The sequence below is a fragment of the Syngnathus leptorhynchus genome, chromosome 4 (genome assembly GCF_054491065.1).
Source record: "Syngnathus leptorhynchus isolate UIUO chromosome 4, UIUO_Slep, whole genome shotgun sequence".
In the NCBI taxonomy this organism is placed as follows: Eukaryota; Metazoa; Chordata; class Actinopteri; order Syngnathiformes; family Syngnathidae; genus Syngnathus; species Syngnathus leptorhynchus.
In genome coordinates, this window is record NC_141198.1 from 12,607,966 (window position 1) to 12,628,207 (window position 20,242).

The following is a 20,242-nucleotide window of genomic DNA, read 5'->3' on the forward strand; positions in this document are numbered from 1 at the left end:
AATAAAAAATGAGGAGCTCTATCGGGCTCTGCGCTTTGAACCGCCGGAACGAAATACGAGAAAACAGCTTGGAAGCTCTGGGGATGTGACATCAAGGCTAAACCTTCGTGTTATTGCTAGTTGCACTGTGGAAATGGGGGCGGAGCTAATAAATGCTTTAAATCTGAAAACTGGGAAGACCCCACAAAGATAGGATATAAGTAGATTCTATTTTTTCTTCACTTGATGACAGAACTGCAATATCACGTTTATCTTACCACGCTCGCTACATCAAAACTCAATGCAGCTCTGCTTACCTTTTGACTTATTTTACATGATAGTTAGTAAAGAGAAAAATGGATTCTGATTCGTGAGTTTGCGACCGTCTACCGGGAATTAGCCGAGGAAGAAGTCAAAAACATGCAGGCCGGGTCTTTTTTCTTAGCTTGTTCTAGGTGTGCAAATGAGTGCGTGCTTCGGCTTGAGCGGAGAACATCAAGTGCAGAACCCAGGAGACATTTCATCATTGCTTAAAAAGGGAACGCATGTTGATGGGATCATGCTGGGTCAGCCGATACAAAGAGATGTCCACATAGGAGCAGACAACAAAGGTTTTTGGTTTTACTCTATTTTTATTTATAGACTACAATGTTTCAGATAAATACACATTTCCTTACAAAGAGCAGACTGATCAATGGTCATCGTCACATTTATTCCTTCTGAAAAAAGACCTTTGTTCAAGCTTTTATCATTATACTACAGGAATCCCTCGCTACTCACAATGGATAGAGACCAAAGTGAAAAAATGGACGCAATGCTACTTTTTTATTATGCTATAAATACATCCCAAATCTGATGTTGCAAAGAAAAAAAATACAGAAAGCCCTCTCCATCATGGGTTTAGAGTTTGTGCTTTGGCAAATATGCAGACTTTTTTTTGCACTCATTTCAATTCCAATTAATCGCAAGGCAGTGAAAAATATTTCTCTGCCATCATCAGTGCGACTATACCGTACCAAATTCCGTTCATAATAACCGCCTGGAGGCACCATATTTAATTTAAATCAAGGAACGCTTTCTGCTGTACTGCACCTGTGCCTCAGCTGGGGTTTTTTTTTTTGTGCTTTTTGAAACACAGCTGTCCAGCTTTACAAAGTGTGCCTAGCTCACACAGCAACTCCTTTGCTCCCTGCACCCCCCGCCTCACTATTCCATCATCTCCTTTCCAAATGTATGCTCTTCCAAGCCCATGGCCCCAGAGGACGCTGTCTCTTTGACCTCGCTGGAGCCTGATGCTCTGCTCTCTGAGCCACCACCACCCCATAGCACCAAAAAAAAAAAAAAACCTCCACAGGGGAATTGCCTTATTGTGTCACAGATACACAAACCTGGCTTGGTTGCACACGCAGCTGTTAGTAGGCAGAAGCATCATCGCCAGATTATGATGTTCAATAATCATTTGATGATGATGATGATGTCTGTTATTCCTCAGACAACAACAGTGTGGGAAAGAAAACATAATTTATCATAGAATAACAACCGCCAAGACATTTTACGGCACCTGCGCCTTTTACTGTCTGCGTATTATGAATAGTTATATTTTAAGGTAAGCGAACCTGCAATGAGTTTCTTTGGAGCATTTCTTCATTTAGCTGAATGTGTGTGTGTGCAAATTCATTTAGCTGTTCCTTAAACAGTAATATTAATTATGTCCCTGGGATTTGGCATTGTTGGAGTCAGTAAAAATCTAAAATGCACACGCAACAAAAAGCTATCACCAAGACTGTCTTTGCATACAGAGGGGCAACCTGGACTGTTAGCTTTCCCTCACAGCACAAGTTGGAATTCAAAAACAACACAACACACAGGGGCTTTAAAAATAAATGGACCCGCTTGCTCTGAGGCTCCCTTGTCAAAGCCATGAAGCTGATCAAGGATGCCGTTTCACTCGACCCTTGATTAGCTACATCCCTTAGCACTTAGCATGAAAGGCTCTCTATTCTGTCCTTGGGGGTATCTGAGTGGTCACCCGCCGACACACAAATAGCCGCCAGCGACAGTCTGAGAGACTTTCTTTTCCAAAGTTCCTGACAAAATCAAATAGAAAGTAGAGATGCCCGCATGGAGCTTTATATGTACTTTAAGTGGAAGTCATATATTGAAACTTCACAGAGGGACAAGTTGTGCGCAAGGGGGAGGGGGGAGCAAGAAAGTTTTTTTGCCCCTGTTATTTTTCCCCTTGCTTTTTCCTTGATTGGAACTCAAGAGTTGCTTTGGGATCTCTCCTCTGGTGTAGCGATCGGGCTTTTTAGCATCCACTCGCCACTTCAAAAGACAAGTGCCTGTCTCTAAGGGCCACTCTTCCCATCATTCTGAGCCACAGCCTATTAAGTCAACCATGTACGCTATATGTGCATTACAGGAAAGTCATAACTTATTCATGTGATCATGTTAGAGACCCTTTTATGGGAGCGGCGTGCTCATGGACATTATATAAATGTCAGTTGAGGAAAATTGTTCCATAACGTTATTCTTCTATTGCCTGAGGTGATCACATTTAATGCACCTAATCAAATTTTTATGGCTCAAGTTATAACACAAAATTCATGTTTGGTTTTATGGGGCCTAAAAATCTGACCTAAAGCCGTTTTGAATTTAAATTGCCTGTGCATTCATTATTGGTGTAATTTGCAAGGTGGAAGATACCTTGAGGTGAGGTATTTATTCCCGGCTTCATATTTATATTGAAAACCTGATAGCAACAAGTATGGAAATGTAAAATCTTGGATTGCATTGAGTAACACGTGCTTATTTGAGGTGATGGATTTAGTAGGGAGGAGACGTACTAACTGAAGTACTGATAACTGAGGTATGTAATAATGGTGTGGCGTTAATCAAAGGGGGGACCTTTTTTTTTTTTTTTGCAAATGCATCTCTAACTATTCAACTGTAGAGACTGTCATGTTCCTTTAGGAGCCATACTAATTCATACATATGTTTGAGAGGTGGTCTTTATTTTCACAAATCTACACTATTCAGTTGAGTATCAGAAAAATGTAAATAAAATCTACCTATAGAGCGCATTGATCATTCATACACTGGTGGGACAGCTGCTGCCATCCAAGAAGCTGTGCCAGGCCCAGTGGGAGGAAATTAGGGACCGGTGTCTTGCCCATGGACACAGCTTTAATTAGAGGTGAAACATTTATTAAAGGAAACGGCAGAATTTTTATAAATGCATTTTTTTATTATATACTGTATTTCAAAATATTATGACTGCTAAAATGTATGGTTTTCTACCCCCCCAAAAATATGGTCAATTATATTGTGATTACTTCTCAGCAAAATAAAATTACTATGACACAGAATGAATAAATAAAGATTTTAAATGTCACTAATACCATTGACTGAAAACAGTAAGAAAAAAATACATATTAAAGGCACCTATTAAAATCATCCAAGGTGCTGCATAAAACTACAGAAAAAGCAGAATGAGTAAAAACCTTACAGAGCCGAGCTGGATCTGAAGGTTGGAAGATAATTGATGCACGGTATATATTAGAGGGAAGAGGACTATTTCAGGAAACGTGCAAACTGAAATTTATGTCGTTTTGCAGGAAGGGCGGCTCTAGCTTCTTTCTAGCTTGCATCTACAAGAGCACCTTTGCTTGCGTTGCTGGGTGGTGTTACTTCTCTGAATGTACGAATATCTCGGGAATCGGCTTTGTGGCTCACAGGCTGATTAGATGTCCCGCCTTTGTGCTTCTACGAGGACGCAGGCACTTGAATGGAAGCACACACATCCATATAACCTTCCTTCTCCTTTGCAACATTCCCTCCCCCCCTCCCCTGGGGTCTTGTTAATCACAAACACCTAGGTGTGATGTGGTAGCAAAAGCCCACGTCGACCTTCCAACAACTAATGCAAAGATCATTCAGAGTCTATTGTGATGATAAGACAAGACTTCCGAGCTATTAACGGCGAGCATTACGACGGTTAGCCACGACTGAGCCATTTAGCTGAAGTCAAAGTGCTCAAGCTATCATTACACAATTAATGACCACAGTAAAGCTTTTGTGATTGCTGAACACCAGCCCCAAATGAGAAGCTCTCAAATATAAGAGAACAATCTTTTCCCAGTATATTGTTTGAACGGTATCCATTCCTTTTCCATGTCCTAACTAGAAATAAGCAACTGGAGCCTATGCCAATTTTGAAATGTCATTGCATAATGTAATAAATATAGAAAATCTGGACTGAGGTCCAAATAAAACTAAAAACACAAAGGTGACAAACAGATGACTTTGGACTCAATACAATAATATGCACCGAGCCTAACCTCTTTGAAATGATGGCGGAATATATTTTTTAAGAGCGTCATCTTGCATTGATTGCGCTTCTCTTTTTTTTTTTTTTTCCCCCCCTCTATCAATGCAGTGGATTGGGTGGGCTTCAGAGTTACACAAAACTTACAAAATTGCTTTCTCGATGAAAAGGATGCACTCTTAAAATGTTGATGGAAATTCAGTCTTCTTTTTTAGCACGGAGGGTTCTGGGTTTACGACCCAAAAAATGTTTCAAGCTTACAAATATGTTGTTACGAGGCACAAAAAGGTACACTGAGTTCCTAATAAACTGTTTATCTGACATTTCATATTTGAAGTTACAATTATGGCTTTATTAGTGTAGTGATGGATTACCGATTTTGACTTGGACTGTATTAGCGATGATAATGGTCTCATATTAATTGACTCATAAATTAGGTGTGTGTTGAAGTAGTTGAACACCATGCAATCAAGCTGTTTGGTGGATGCAACATGACAACAAAGGAGGCTAGCTTTTAATTGTTCTGCATGTCACTCCACATTAAATTTTCCTCATTAGATAGTCTGCCTCTTTCACACTTTGTGCAGGTGCACAGAAGGTCCCGCAGGCGCAGTGACGCCAGTGCCAAAAGAAAACAGCGCAGTTATCAGAATCATCATTTTCAGAAAAGTGCTTCTATTGGATTTCTTCATCAATTCTAAAAGGCACAGGGACGAACGAGGCCATTCGCACAGCAGCCGAGTCCGAGTCAGAGGAGAGTCGGTGTGCATTGACTTCCTTCCCCTGGGGTGCCTCGACAATCTGTTCATTCTTTACCGTTTCACATTCGAGTCACCTTGTGGAGAAGATACGGGCAAAGCAAAGTCATGCCTGTGCATTAACTTTCCCATCAAGCTTCTGCTTACCTCCTGACTGCTTTTATCAGCTATGTCCCAGAACTAATGATTCAATAAAGAAAAAAATTCACAGAGAAAATGTTATTATTGACTTGCATCTGAGATTTGTCCTAAAATTGTGGGACATTTCTCTTGCCTTTACATACAGTAAACAACCATTATTTGTGAGGAAACTGACCAAGGTGTGCAGTAGGTAGTCTCTCAAAATATTTTTGGAAACCAATTACTACTTTCCTGTTAGCAAAGGCTTTGGTGCCATCTTGTGGCTTCTTAAAGCATTTTAGGAGAAAAAAAAAGTGATTTTGAAAAGCGGACCTCGAAAAGGCTAGGTTTCACTGTGCTGCCCATAAAACAAAGCTAATTTGAGACTGCTTTTGAAAGTTGATTAACCATCCACACACTCTCGAAACGTTCTGCCCTTTAGAGAGAAATGATCAAAGTTGGACTAATGGGCCTCGCTAACATGTAGAGCATACTGACTAATTAGTCATTTGAACGTAGCAAAGGAAAAAGAGTAATTACAGCAGCGTGTTCGATTGTAAATCACAACCGACTGACTCGCTTTGACTGCACAGCTGCTTGTGTTGATAATATTTACTGGCTGGATCCCAGAGGAGCCCAAATCCATAAATGCAGCCCAGAGGTATCCTTTAAAGTCAAAGCAAAATAAACATCAGCGGGTAACAAAGCAATGACAGACAGCCGAGGTTACCATCAACCATGTGATTGACTGCAATTAAATCGTCGAGTCACTCACTATTCAGACAACAGTAAACACCAGCTCGTCATTAACGTTCATGAAAGCTAAATATATTTATCGCAAAAAATGTCATTTAATATCAGGCCATGGAAACAAATGAACCAACCAAACGTGCATGGACGTTGCGATTAATTCTGTTCTTGGATTTTAAGCTGGAAAAGAGATTTGTGCTTCTCTAACTCAAATAGTTAGCATTTCAACTTAAAAAGCAAGACCTTCATAGTATCCTGATCCATGTCAGTTATATGCTTCCAAAGCAAAATGTCACCTTAAATGCTACTTTCAGCAGTATGTAGGACAAAAGAGATCCTTGGTGCTTTTGTTCACCTATCAGGGCCCAAAGAGACACATTTAGGAAATCCTCTCATTAGTGTGGCACAAATCAGGTAAGTGACATCTGCAGAGAAGCCAAGCATGTTAGCAGACTTATGCTTTCCAAGCCAGATGGCACTGATGAATCCCACAGAGAGTTCTCGCCGACAGTGAAAGATGTCGTGTATGAAAAGACTAAATTGGTGAGATGGGAAGAATCGCAGACAAATTTAGACGACGTTCTTTTTTATCCTCCTCAAGGGCTTCCACTACATTTCTTAAGTGTCACTTATAGTGGTAAATACAAAGGTGATTGTGGTTAAGGGGCTGGGCTGAGAAATGAAAGCCAGAGTAGCGAGAAGAGGATTCCTGGCTGCTCCAATGATTTTTGGCCACTAAATATCTGCCACTAGCTTTATATTAGAGAATGGTGGAAAAACAATACTGAACCCTTCAAGGCTACCGTGGATTATAAATTCATCCTGAAATCTCACCTGTGAGCACAATATGCTTGAGTTTATTGGAAGTAGAGTAGTCCAAGCCCTGTGTCATTGTTTACATTTTTGACAGCTTCATAATTGTTGAGAAAAATCCTATATCTGCCCCAGAAACGAAGCACTGACGACCGAGTTGCACAAAGAAGTCCGCGGTTGAAGCAGTCTTGGAACGTGAAACAAGCAACAATTCCACCATGACTACTACTTTGTGTCGTCTTCAACCCCCGCAGAATATAACGAATGACAATTTTAGAAAGAAAAGAAAAGCAACCCTCACTATTCCCCCAAAGCCCTTGGTGGAAGCTTACAGCAACACGCAACGAGTGTCGGACCACTTCTTAAAGTGTGTGTATGTACGTGTTGACCTTTGACAACTTCTTTTTAATAGGATGCTTAAAAATCCTGGAAAAAAAAGTGTGCAGGTCACCCATTCATTAACTTGCTACTCAGCTCAAGTTTACCCAAGGACAAATCACAAGTACAGTTAAATTAGGCCCAAATTCCAAAAGCTATGCAGGATTACACAAAAGACAGAGGAATAAGTAGTTCTTTTCGACATCCAAAGTAATTTGGTACCTCGAGGTTGGTTGGTACCTAGAAACACTGCCGTCAGTTGAATAGGAATAAACTGGAAGTGGGAGGACACAATATGTCTCTTTTGGCAGACAACACAAAAAGGCCAGCACTGAACTGTTGCCCTTTACTGTGTCTTCGTGATGGAATTTATTGGCCGAGCGAACCTATTGTCATGATATTCCGTTATTTACGTAGCTGACTCAGTTGTTGTTGAGCATTCTACACTGGAAAGACCAAAGTTTTCCAATTGATATTGCTTGCCAACGTTTTCTGGGGGGGACCAAGCAGAGAAACATTTTGCAATGGAGCGCCACATGGGTGTCCTTGGACGACAATGTTGTGTTGTTGTGGCACTAATTGCGCCTTCTTTCACTGCTATGATGTCATGACGTTTACTGTACTTGGCTGATGCATGCCACCTACACGCTTGTAGAAACAAAGACAGATACTGTTCAAAAGCATTTCAAGGCAAGCCGTATTGTACCCTTGGGTGAAAACACTTGAAAGAGCAAAAACCAAACTAAGCGGAATGTAGGAAGAAAAAATACACGGCGACGAGAGACCGACAATTATCAGTGAGTGGCATTTTGAGTCACACGTCACTTGAGCCTCATCAAGAAGAGGAGACTAAGAAACAGGTTGTGCTCTGAAAAACACACTTGGCAGTAAGCACTTGTGTTCATGCCAAGTTAGATCCTTGGAAGTCAGAGACATTCGAAATATGTTCTCCAAAAAAGCGAAGGAAATAATGTTGCTCAAGGAAGATAACAATTTTGGATTACATGTATTAGATTTTGTGTACCTTATATAAAGTGGCCACTTGATTCATCCAGTTTTAGGTCAATACATGGACAAACATTTGAAATAACATCTTGAGTCCTGTTATTGTGCACGCATGACACACCACAGCACCATGTAGAAAACAAAAATGAACAAGATGGACAGATGCTTCAACAGCCTCAACAAACCCAGCGAGATGTGCACAAAATGCCCCAAAGCTAACGTTAAAGAAATGGAACGAAGGCTCTGCTCTAGTGTGATATTTGCAGCCATATAAATCAGTCACTCCACTGAGTCAAAGACTAGCCACTTCTGTAATTAGGCATGAATATTGCAGACGATGTTTTGACTTGCAATTTAAATGGGACGTGTAGGAGAGAAGTTAAAGATATATTCTACAGCCAAACTATAACCTATGAGTTTACCCACAATCAACCCACAAAGATATATTGGGGCTACTTCATTATTTACAATACAGCACAAGACAGGACAGATTCAAATTTTCTGGAAAAAAAAAATGACTTGAGCCATTCATGTATGAAGGTGACACCAAGGCTTGTCCTTGCAAGACAGCTTTCTGATTACCTTGGAGTCCACTGTCTTCAAATGTAGCAGCTTATACAATCATGCTACTTTTTGGAATGTAAACACGTTGTGGCTTTCCTCTCTAGCAGCAAAAAAAAATATATATATATATATTTGGGTATCATATCACTGTTTTCATAGACCCTAATTTTATAGGCAAAGATGAGGTTTTTTTTCTCATTAGTAGTTTTAGCGTCAAATGCCGCTTTTCCATTGAACGCATCAGCAAACAACAGCAATAAGGAGAAAATGGATATTTCGGAAACTGTTGGCTGGAATAACAATTTGAATAGAACTATCTGATGGATGTTTTTTTTAGAACTCCATCCCACAAATTGAAGCGGTTACATTCAAGTACTATTCTATTATACTGCATTAAAAAAAATTATCGAAATCAGAGCTTGACAGCAGTTCACAGCATATAGCAATGTAGCATTGGGACCAGATTAGAACCCCACACATACACAAAAAAATAAACAATGACTCAATATGAGGGACAGTCCTGCAGTCTCATTAAAAAGTGACTCAGGGGAAATATGCTAGAGGGCATTCCTCACTCTCAATAGCACACAAGCTTGATATCTTATTTATGTATTGTGCTCCTCGCAACTTTGGAGACAGACTTTTTTGATTGGATCTCAACTACAGCATTCATCTCACAGTTCTTTTTTAGTCAAATGTAAAAATCAGTATTCTTGATCCGAATGTGCTGGCGCCTTATATCAATGGGTTGGAAATCTAATTTCCGCCATTATTTCCACACAGGCTGCTGCTCGGCACAAAATGAGCCAAGAGGAATGGGGGTTGAGATGGCGGTTCCTGAGAAAACATTTGGGTGGAGCCGCTCAATGAGGATGTGAGGGAGGAACCGCATCCGATGGGAATGACTGAAACGAGAGTGGGCCAACGTTCGACGACACCACACACATTTGGCGTCATTTTCTGTCCTTTGGGAGTCTTTGTAATTATGATAGTTGGCAGTCAAGAAGTTCTGGCTCACCTACGACCCTAATAAGGACTTAAGCTAAAATAAAGGATAGATGAATTCAATAACTACCCGTCTCCCTCATGTTTCAGACTCTTCCTATAAGTAACACGAGCAAAAGTCATTTTGACCACTCCAAAGGGATGCGAGACTCAGTCATGCCTTACTCCCCGCGGTACATTGCCATCGCTATTGCAATCTGTGTAAATAAAACCAAGTGTAGCAGAGCACGACATTTTCCACAATCCTAATTTACTTTTAGCAAAAGGAACCTTAATTTCCCTGTTGTGTGAGACTCGCTTATCTCGGGAAGTTAACTTCAGCACAAACAGATGGACACCAGGAAATGGAGCTTTTTTTAGTGTCCATGAGTTAAGGTGATGGTAGCGGTGCACGCTGAGTGATTCAAGCTTGCAGGTGGTGAATACTCATTGCCAAATGCTCTTATGATAGTGATACACTACAGCGCATTCCTGTTCAGGAACAATCAACATCATCATCGCAGGAGTCCTGACCTAGTATTAGCGTCTGACGTCAAACTATTGAAAGGCAGTGTTGAAGCGGAAGTCAAATCACAGCATTTCTTTACATTATGCACCCCTACTAGCATAAACAAGGTATTCTGAACATGATTGTGCTTGTGGAATATGAATAAAACATAACAATCCCCCCGTTTTTATGCATATCTTGGCAGGCTGTCATTTTGTATGTTAGTCACTTGCTGTCAACTGAAAATCGCCACACAACCATGAGATGGTTGGATTTTTATGCTTCATATTAATCAGAAGTAATAATCACCTGAAATCTGTGTTTAGACTATTTGAGGGGGGGCCGCAAAGAACATATTGTCAAGAAAGGTTTTGACTTGACTTCTTTCAGGCCTTTTGGACTCAGCAGGAGGCTATCAAATTCACACAGAGCAAGTGCAGTATGAAAATGGCTTGAGGATCTCCAGTGGAGGAAAAGAACAACATGTGCTTAAACCTGCTAATTTTGTTAAATAGCCAAATGGATCAATTATTAGAACTCATCTCTTTGAAAAAGAATTAAAAAAAAAAACTGTTCCACATAATTGGTTTCAAAAGCCGTCTGTCTGGGGAGTACCGATATTCATGTACATGTGCATTTCTGGTCCTCCCTAAAACAATGTGCAAGCAAATTGGCAATGTTCCCTTTCTTCCTCGCCTCTATTAAACAGACATTTGTGTTATTTGTGGTAGTAGCTTTCATCATCACGCCACACCACACAAAAAGTTTTCAAAGTCTTTTACGCATCTTCATATTGACGGCAAAATGATTGGGTGAAAAGCAAAAATCTTCCCATCTGCTCAGCACATCCTGAAATAATTTGGTCGCATTTCTTCTCCCTTCCTGTCCTATGCCCGCTGCCCTCAAAGCGTCCTCGTGAGATCTCATCACTAATGAAATCAGCGCGCCCATTTAACTAATGTAGCCATGGCAACTATTTCTCAAATGATTGCGGTGCCCTTCTGTGAACGTATTCTGAGAAAATGCAAACCGATTATGATGCAACCCAAACAGTGTCCATCTATTTCATCCTTGATTGATCTAATTTGATGTTCAAGAGGACATCATGCAAACAAACACAGTTAGTCAAAGAATGGGTACAATCCATGGATTTGAACTAATTGAAAATGTTTTGAAGTCTCAAGACATTATTATTTGATCTCTTAATTCCACACTACAACATCTACCTCCAAAACAGACAACAAGTTAATTAGATGAAGTTAGCATTAAGTGCTAAGTGCAGTCTAAAAACTTTGCTCAGCAAAAAATTACCGTGGGAAAACTTGTAGCAACTATAAAATTAAATATATATATTTTTAAACAACCAATTAATTGATTATTTTCCAAAAGTCAATTAAGGAAATTCAGTTACATCACCAAAGTCCACCCAAGGTATTAGTTTTTGAAAATTCTCCAATATTTTCCATAATCTATGATGAATATGTATGAAATAAAAGTTAAAAAAATAATAATAAATGTGTGTCATCTTGGCGCATCCATTATATTGTAATGGGAACCATCCATAACTGCTGTTCCACTCAATCCTGTGTGTTAGCAGAAAAATAAAACAAAACTCTTATGTTGAGAAGGACATGGCCTCGAGTCAACTTATTGTGTGCTACAACTGAGATATTAAAACTCAAGTGATACTCAACTTAAAAACACACAGAAAACAGTGACCATGGCCTTTTGCAATCATTGGCCTAAATCACCCAAGGACTTTTGCTGCATATCATTGCCCGACTGTCATTCCCTTGATATTCACTTGCCTATTTACTTTAAAATTCTGTGCCTGAAGCAATCAAAACACACTGAAAGTATATGTAGTAAATAAACCACTTAATTATAGGACCTAATCCCCTAACTCCACAGATTTTTTTTTTAGCTCTGTTTACCATAACTTGTTTGGTGTTAAGCAGCTGCCCTGACATTTTATTTATATGGCGAATTGTGTTTTCAATCCTTTATGAATATTTAAAAACATGCCGACGAGAATTTTAATGGGATTTTTCCAGACGTAATACATTAACGATAGCGCTTTTCTAAATGGCTTTTTCTACCTCGACCAAAAACAAAAACAAAAAATCCATCCATTAGTCCATCACCTTTGATCAGACATTTTTAAATGAGCCGCTTTGGTACCAAATCATCAACATTCTTCTTTCCCATACAGGACAGGAAATTTAACTTGATAGCTATCGCTATGCTGAAAGTTAGTTTTATGTTTAGACAACAACCATTTAATCATACCCGAGAGTGAGACAAAACCTTGCAACTACTGGAGAACATAAATGTGGCAGGGAAAGAAAATTTACTGTTTCCATAAAATATATTTTTTATCGCCTTCAAACCAAGACCTGTACATTTTTATGATGAAACACACAAATCTAATCCCATGTGTGTTTACATGCCAGTAGGGATTAATAATAATGGGGAACATCATAGAAGGAAACTTGGCAAAGGGGAACAAAAATGAATAATAAATCAGAAGAGGGATTGAACTATGAAGACATGCTGGAGCCCAGCATGACCGACAACTCTTCTATCACGCTCCCTTGTGGTCGTGCATAGGCGGAAATTTTGTTCATGTTTCACCAGCTTTAGTACAACCGCTCTCTCACAGGACGAAGCAGACGGAACTCAAGCGAGCGAGATAACACCCATGGGTGCTTGCATCAGAGACGATACATCTCTTTACAAACCACTGTGGAGCAACTCTGCCATCTGAGATATGCTGTCAGCTTCTTTATTAGTTGGAAAGTGTATCATAGTGAAGAAGATTTGGGGGTTGACTTCAAAATTCAGGTTATCTGTCATCTACTTGAATATTTTTTGGATGACTTTTATGTAGTCCTTTTGTCATTTGAAAAACGGACAGATACTTGTCGGCTCCAAAAATGATGTGACGTCTAAAAACGACCGGCTGCTGGCACTCAAAAACTGTGTCTAATCTGAACAAAACAATTGGTATTATTTTTCAATCATTATGAGTAGTTAATTTAGCTGATTTTGTTCCTCACTTACGTTGGCAATGGCGGAACATGCTGTTTTGAAAAGCCTGAGCAAACTCGAGCTCCTGGTTCAAAAGGCAACCTGGAACTTGTTTTTTTTCCTTCTCTGTATGACCACTATGTACTAAATTAATAAAAGTGAGAAATAATTTTCTTTTCTTTTTTTTCATGCCAAAAAATGAATCTTGCATATGATTGACATTAAAAGCATTCTTTTTGTAGCTTTTTTTTTTTCTGAGTGAATGCATATGGCATTTAATATTTGACATTGAAAACTAGCATTGTCACGCAACTCCAGGGCACTAGTGGGGAAGATGTGATCGTGAAGGATTGACTAAGTGGGACAAATGCTTCAAAAGTGACTAACTAGCCAGGAATTGAAACTATTTTTATTTGTATCAGCCCCAGTTGAGTGGCCAAGAGTGATAGCAGTGTGTTGACCCAAAAAGAAAGTAGCACAGAGTGATAGAAGAGAACCCCACAGAGTAATACAAGAAATGGCCAATCTCTGTGACATAACATTTAAATTGAAACCACACTTGATTTTCTTGGACTCTGTTAAATTGGTGTAATAGACATAGGCGTACAGCCAGCACTGACTTATTTGCCTGGCCTTTTCAGAGAAAATTACAAGACCAAAGTGGCCCGCGATCCTTGTTGAGATAAGCGGTTCAGAAAATGGACGGGTGGATAAATGGACAGATGGCGTCCAAAGCACACATTCAAAAAGTCATTTGGACTTGGCAAATTCGACAATTAGATGTGTGGTAAAGTCCGAGTTAGGAATAGCGAAAAAAATAAATAAATAAATCTATCAACACAAAGTGGTTTGGGTAATGAGTTCCACGTGTTCAACTACACACTCTGGTCACAGCTCCTCAAACACAAGCAGTGTTTTACCCCTCTTCTGCCTTACATACTATGTTGGGGAATGCAAATTCATCATTAATTCCAATCTCACACTGGAAACTTACACACAAGGCAGCAAGCAAAAAAAAAAAAGCCTTTTGATAGCAAAATAAGAAAAGACACGTGAAAAGTGAGAAAGAAACCTGTGATTAAAATGTCAACTTACACGAGCAGTTGTGGTCTGTGATTGCAACAAGCGTATCTCTATCGGAGCGGATGCATCTGGCATTTGGCATTGTTCGTTTTCCCCGTTGCGAATTCCATGGCCAGTGGTCATTGATTCTACTTCTGAAGAAGCTAGGTGAATGTATGTGTCCAATGCCTCCTATCTTTCAACATTATTTTCAGGCTCCATGTGAGAAAATGTGCAAGGCATAAAATGCTAACAATGTGTTTTAATAGTAGAGGTCAGTGGTTGTATTTTTTTCAGTCAATTGTCATTTGGGTTTCTTTTTTAAAACCATTTCACCTTCTTACAGGGAAATGATATGATGCCAATTTAAATTCCGCAACCGTCACAGGGTGGTAAATCATGGTTAGGAAAAACAAATGTGACCGGCAAGTCATTTTCAATATAATGTGTGGTTTCTTACAGAGGCAGGCGGTCAACACAATCTCCTGTGTGCGTACAGTCTGTCGAAGCCTTGACGAGCAAGTTATTCTCTATGTAATAGTGCCATGTGATCCACACGATGTAGCCAGCCAAGACTGATGGATATCACCCTGCATCAGGACAGGCGAGGAGGCTCTGACTCACAGTAGCAGTCATGTCCGTCCATACATTTGATAAGCCCGGCAAATGGCGCCAATCTATTGGAGGTTGTAAAAAAACATGGTACGCATAGTAATTTTTAATAGTTTCTATATATTATATGGTCAAACTGTCACATACTCAGACACTAATGAATAAAATATTTTGAAATTAACAATGGATGGCTGAATTGATTAATATGAAAAATGAATTAAATATGCTTAAAAATCTAAACTGCATAATTGCAAATTGTGTCTTATAAAATTCACATATCCTGACAAAATAGATCACAAAAAATTTATTTGTTTTCCCTCCTGATAAAAAGTTGTCTAAATTGCCACTTCATTTCATCAATAAATTGTGCCAGTTGGCATACTAAATGTGCTAAACTGCCTATTTACAAAACATGGTCGGTCGTCTTGCTCACTTGCATGCTTGCTGCATAATTAATCAAAAATGTAGTCTTAACAGCCTTCTAACAAGTATGACATTGAACTGAAATATAATTAGAAAAGATGACCGAGTTCCTGAAAGAAATTAAAATAATGGAATTAAATGGGAAAAGCCTGCAATTCAGGTATTTCTAGAGAGCCATCGTGTTCATAGAAAGACAAAACGAAAGCACTTAAGTATTTGCCTGAGGAAGAGTGAAACCAACGTGTTAATTTTACAGCAATTCATATACTTTGTTTTATTTGAAAGGACAGTAGTCATATCACCTAGCTTTTCATTGGCTTTCTATTGTACCTCACTTTTGCCAATGGGGAAAAAATAAACCAGGAATGGACGATTCACTGGGAGCCTTGCACTACATGTTGACTGCATTTAGCAGTCAAGGATACTTTCCTTTTCATTTGCAGCTTGAAAAGATCTGAAGGAACGAGTGGTCTCGGAGCAAAATCACATACGTTTTTATTTTTTGTATTTTTTTTTTATTAAAAACATAACACAAGGTTAAATAAATTCCTAAAATCATCCATTTTCTCTACCGCTTATCCCTCTTCATAGCTGAAGTGTCTCCAAGGTGACTTCAGATAGATGACACCCCAAGACTTTTCTCCAGTCAATTAAAGGTTGCCTTGAGCGACAGGAGTGCGAATTACGTCAGGCAAATGAACAATTACTCCAACAGCGACCTACTAAAAACATATTAAAAGCTGAATAGATGAAGCAAATGAACATTAGCAGATATTTGACAATGACTTTTATTGTCTAATGCACAATGAGTTGATGTTAAATGAGATTCCTCGTCAGGTGTGACCAAGTAAACAATGAACGTTGCTCATGAGGAAAGCTTTTGATGAGTTACCAAGGTTAGCTGCAAGCGAGGCTTCCGGCGCGTAGTGACTGCCTGGGTTTGTGCATAATAATGATGATGATTTGACTCTGATGCTGAATGCTCGCTGACCTTTTTTAGCATTCTCATTCAATACAACAGAGGCTTTACTCCACATCCGACTGGCTGAAACTACCTCGACGGGGGCGCCTAAATGCGTCTGCTTCTATAACCCTCTAAAGCCTTGGAAAAAAAAGAATTTTAAAAACCGTTGGCTAAAGCACTGAGCTCTTCTTAATGAACAGATATGAGGAGGCGGGTACCATTGATATCATTACGCTGGAACTTCTATCTACCTCAAATGAGTGCATTGTTGTACTGAGAAATCACAAATAATCATTTTGTGATCCCGTCTATGAACTTTGATGCTAATCTTGACTAATGGAATGTAGGGCACGGCGTTTATTAGCACATTCCTCACGTTCTTTGCAGAAGTCACATGGTACATAGTCAATAGATGTGATTATGGGGTTTCTCGCAAACATCGTTAGAATTCAAAGATGAGCAACGATTATGCTAATATTAGCAAAAAACCTTCTTGGAAATGGGAGCCACAGTAGGAGTGATTAGAGAGAAAAACTGCCAAAAGCATCCCAAGAACCAGGACGTCTGATAGCCAGAGGCTAACCTGCACTGAATTAGTTCACAGAGTGGCTAGAGTGCAAGTCAGTCACACTTGCTTCCCTATTTTGGGGAACTTGACAAATGGAAAAAAAAAATACAAATCTGATTACAGCTACCTTTAAACCGTTCCTAATGAACACCACGACTGTCAAATCCAATTTAGATTCGAAGGACGCGGGTAAACCAAAAAGTACCAACAGTCCAGATGGAGCCATTCCATGTTTTCCTCTGCTTTGATTTCATCATTTCCTTTTCCAGTCAAATATTGGACGGCGAGAAAAGAAATCCGGATGTTCCCTTTGACAAAGACGTGTAGCATTACAGAAGCGGCCCCTGCGGCTTCTCTGCAACAGGGTAGAAACGGGAGAAATGCCATGTTGCCATCAGAGGATGCTCCAGATTCTCGCTGAGGTCTCACAGAAGCCTTGAGCGACATCCAAGGCCAGCCTCCATTCTGACACATTTGGGTGATGTGTTGTACCTGAAGGGGGTGGCCGCTGGACTTTGCACTGCACCATCCACTCGGGGACGGACTGTAACATCCACAGTCATTGGGGAAAGGGCGGCTGTCTCTCTGCATATACGCAAGATTGTAAGAGTGAAAGGCAAAGGAGGGAGCGCCGGCTTTTCTCATTCCTCTTCGGGGACAGTGGCCGGATAGTTGTTTATATCTGTCTGCTATAATCAGGAGATGTGTCAGCCGTTATCTGCCTTGAAGCAACTTGATCGCTGAGGTTTTCATGCGAAGAAATGAGGCATGCCGTCGCCTGGCTTAATGAGGTTGTTCCGAAGTACGGCTCGTATAAACAACATCGGCGATGCCGAGCCAAAAGCGTCATATTCTTCATCTTCTTTGGGCAGCTTTACTTACTTTATTGCACGTCTGGGAAGGACGACAAGTGGCCTTCAAACCGCCGCACGGCACTAAAACAACAAGCCTCGCATGAAATAGCACGACAAGCACTTCTGGTGGGGAAGGCCAGCTACTTTTTACTGAAGGCTTAATGTACCTTATAGCGGTGCACCATTTTGTTTTGTACAACACATACTGGTCTTGGAAAACAAGACAAGTAAGGACACAACCTGAAGGCTGCAGCAAGACACAATGTTGTCATTTGATTTGTCGAGAAAGAAACGTGACCTCCAAAAGACAAAATGCTAGTCACCGGCTTCTTGTAATGAAATGCATGTCAAAAAATTGGAAGTCCTCCATTCATGTACTTGGTTTATTGTCACCTTCCTCGACATCACTGAACTTTCTCACTTCCTCACTATGCTATGATACAAAAAGGTAGGTTTACCATTCTGAAAAGTTGTGTGCCAAACAATGCCACTTTTCCACTACCAGTTCGGATTGGGTCCGGACGACAAAGAAAGACAGAAAACATTAAAAGCATCTGTCAGACCAAAACGACAATAAGGGTCTTTCTCTATTTATGTCTTGCCGATGCAATTCTATTTCAGAGGCAGCAGGTGAAAAGACCGCTGCAGTAAAGTGGAGATAGTATCGTAGAAAAAAAACAAAAACGTTTTAGAGCGTTATAAGGCTACAGTCAACTGTTAGATCCGTTCAACTAGCAGCTTGTCATCCAAACCAGACAGAATACAAGCTGAAGGACAAGAAGGAAGGATATGTGACATAAAAAAAAAAAAAAAAAAAACACAACCAACTGCAAATCAGAGCGTGTTGCTGCAAATTTCATTGGCCCTGGTTTGTTTTTGTTCCTCGCAATGAACAGTTCAGTGTATCACTCAACTAATTAGTCTTTGGTGTAAAGTGTCATTTGCTCAGGGTACCGCGTTGGCCGTTAACCTGCCGAAGTGCTGCCCTCTTTTGAATGGGGTCGTACGGCATACGAGAACATGTCGGCAAAAGAAAGACACATTTTCATGCTACCCTGTTTTTTGGTTTTTTTTAACGACAAGGGTGTTTAAGTGCAGCAAAGCGGTTGCATGGCTGTGTCATTTCCATCTGTGCTCTGATCTCGCGTGCCCTCCCTGCTACGCTCTCTCCCTCTCGCTCGGGCTTCTCCTCTGTATGACTGTTCTGCCACTAAAAGACAGGAACTATTCTTGTCAGCCGGCCAGACAAACCAACAGCTTTTCTGTAGCTGGCCAGCAAGTGCTCTCACAGGCTCTCATCACCAGAATATTTGAGGGAAAGAAAAAAAAGAAGAAAAAGCAATGAGGTGGTGGTGGGGTACATCAAGTGATTTGACATAAAACCTGCATCCCTAAGAGTCACTTTAGACAAGGGAGCTGAGGTGACCTTCTCAGATTTCATCCTCAGATGCTTTTTTTTCCCCCCTCCCATCCACTCTGTCGTGCGCTCTCTCTTTCCCAGAACATGTGAGTAATTAGAGCACTTCCCGTATACACCACAGCCATTTTTTTTTTTTTTTTGCCTTGCTGCCACTGTGCATAAATGTTTGCAGGAAGTGCTTCATTAAAACGTTGCTGTCATCACTCTTGAGTGTCTGTATAAAATGCTCAGGAGAGTAGGAGAGAGGGATTGTGGGCATCGCGCATATGTACAGTACGATACATCAGGGATGCAGAATCATTTTAATCCTGTTAGAAGCATCTTGGAGGCATAGTAAATTTGGGGGGGGGGGGGGTAATTGCCAAATATCTATTATCTCTCGTCCTCATTAGAGTTGTAGGTGAGGTGGAGCGAGAGGAAGTATACACTTTGGACTGGTTAATCGCATGAAGGGCCAAATAGACAAACATTCACACTCATATTTACAAATATGGACAATATAAAACGTTCGACTGAGGAACCATAACAGAGTAATTTGAAGCCCTAATCTCAGGACAGAGACATAGATGCAAATTAAGCACAAGATCAAAATGCTGCCTTGATTTTCCCAAAAAGTGGTACACTGTATATTATGAGCATTCACAGGTTTCAATTGCAAAATTGCATGGGCCAATAGCGTTTCGCTCACTTGACTTCCGCTGACAGCGAGAGTTCAATTACCACTCAGAAGAGTGTGATTCTTAGTGCGAATGGTTGTGTGCCCCGTTTTTCCAAAGGCATCAGAACCAGCCCAGGCTGTATTGTAGTCTGCATTTGATCCAATTTAAGATAGAATACACTCATACACAGGATCAGCAGTACATAAAATAGATTGATGGATGTGGGCCAGATCAAATGCTCTCAAGGACCATGTATGGCCCACCGGCCGTAGGCTTCCCACCTATGTAACTGGAGCCTAAGTGTGTAAAAAAAACCTTATGTCTCACACGAGTAGGAATGGCTTTATACAGCTAAATGGTAATAATCCTTAAGGATCAGTGCACAACACGTCTGCTGATTTGCATATATTATAATTCCTGTGACCCGCCTGTGGGGCGACACCTCAGCTCGGTGTCATTTGCAC

The 20,242-nt window shown here is 40.3% G+C and overlaps 1 protein-coding gene across 1 annotated transcript in view; it reads right to left on the reverse strand.

Annotated features, from left to right (window-relative positions):
• Positions 1 to 20,242, reverse strand: part of pde4d (phosphodiesterase 4D, cAMP-specific) — a 92,487-nt gene that overhangs the window by 71,063 nt on the left and 1,182 nt on the right. The gene's annotated exons all lie outside the window — the stretch shown is intronic.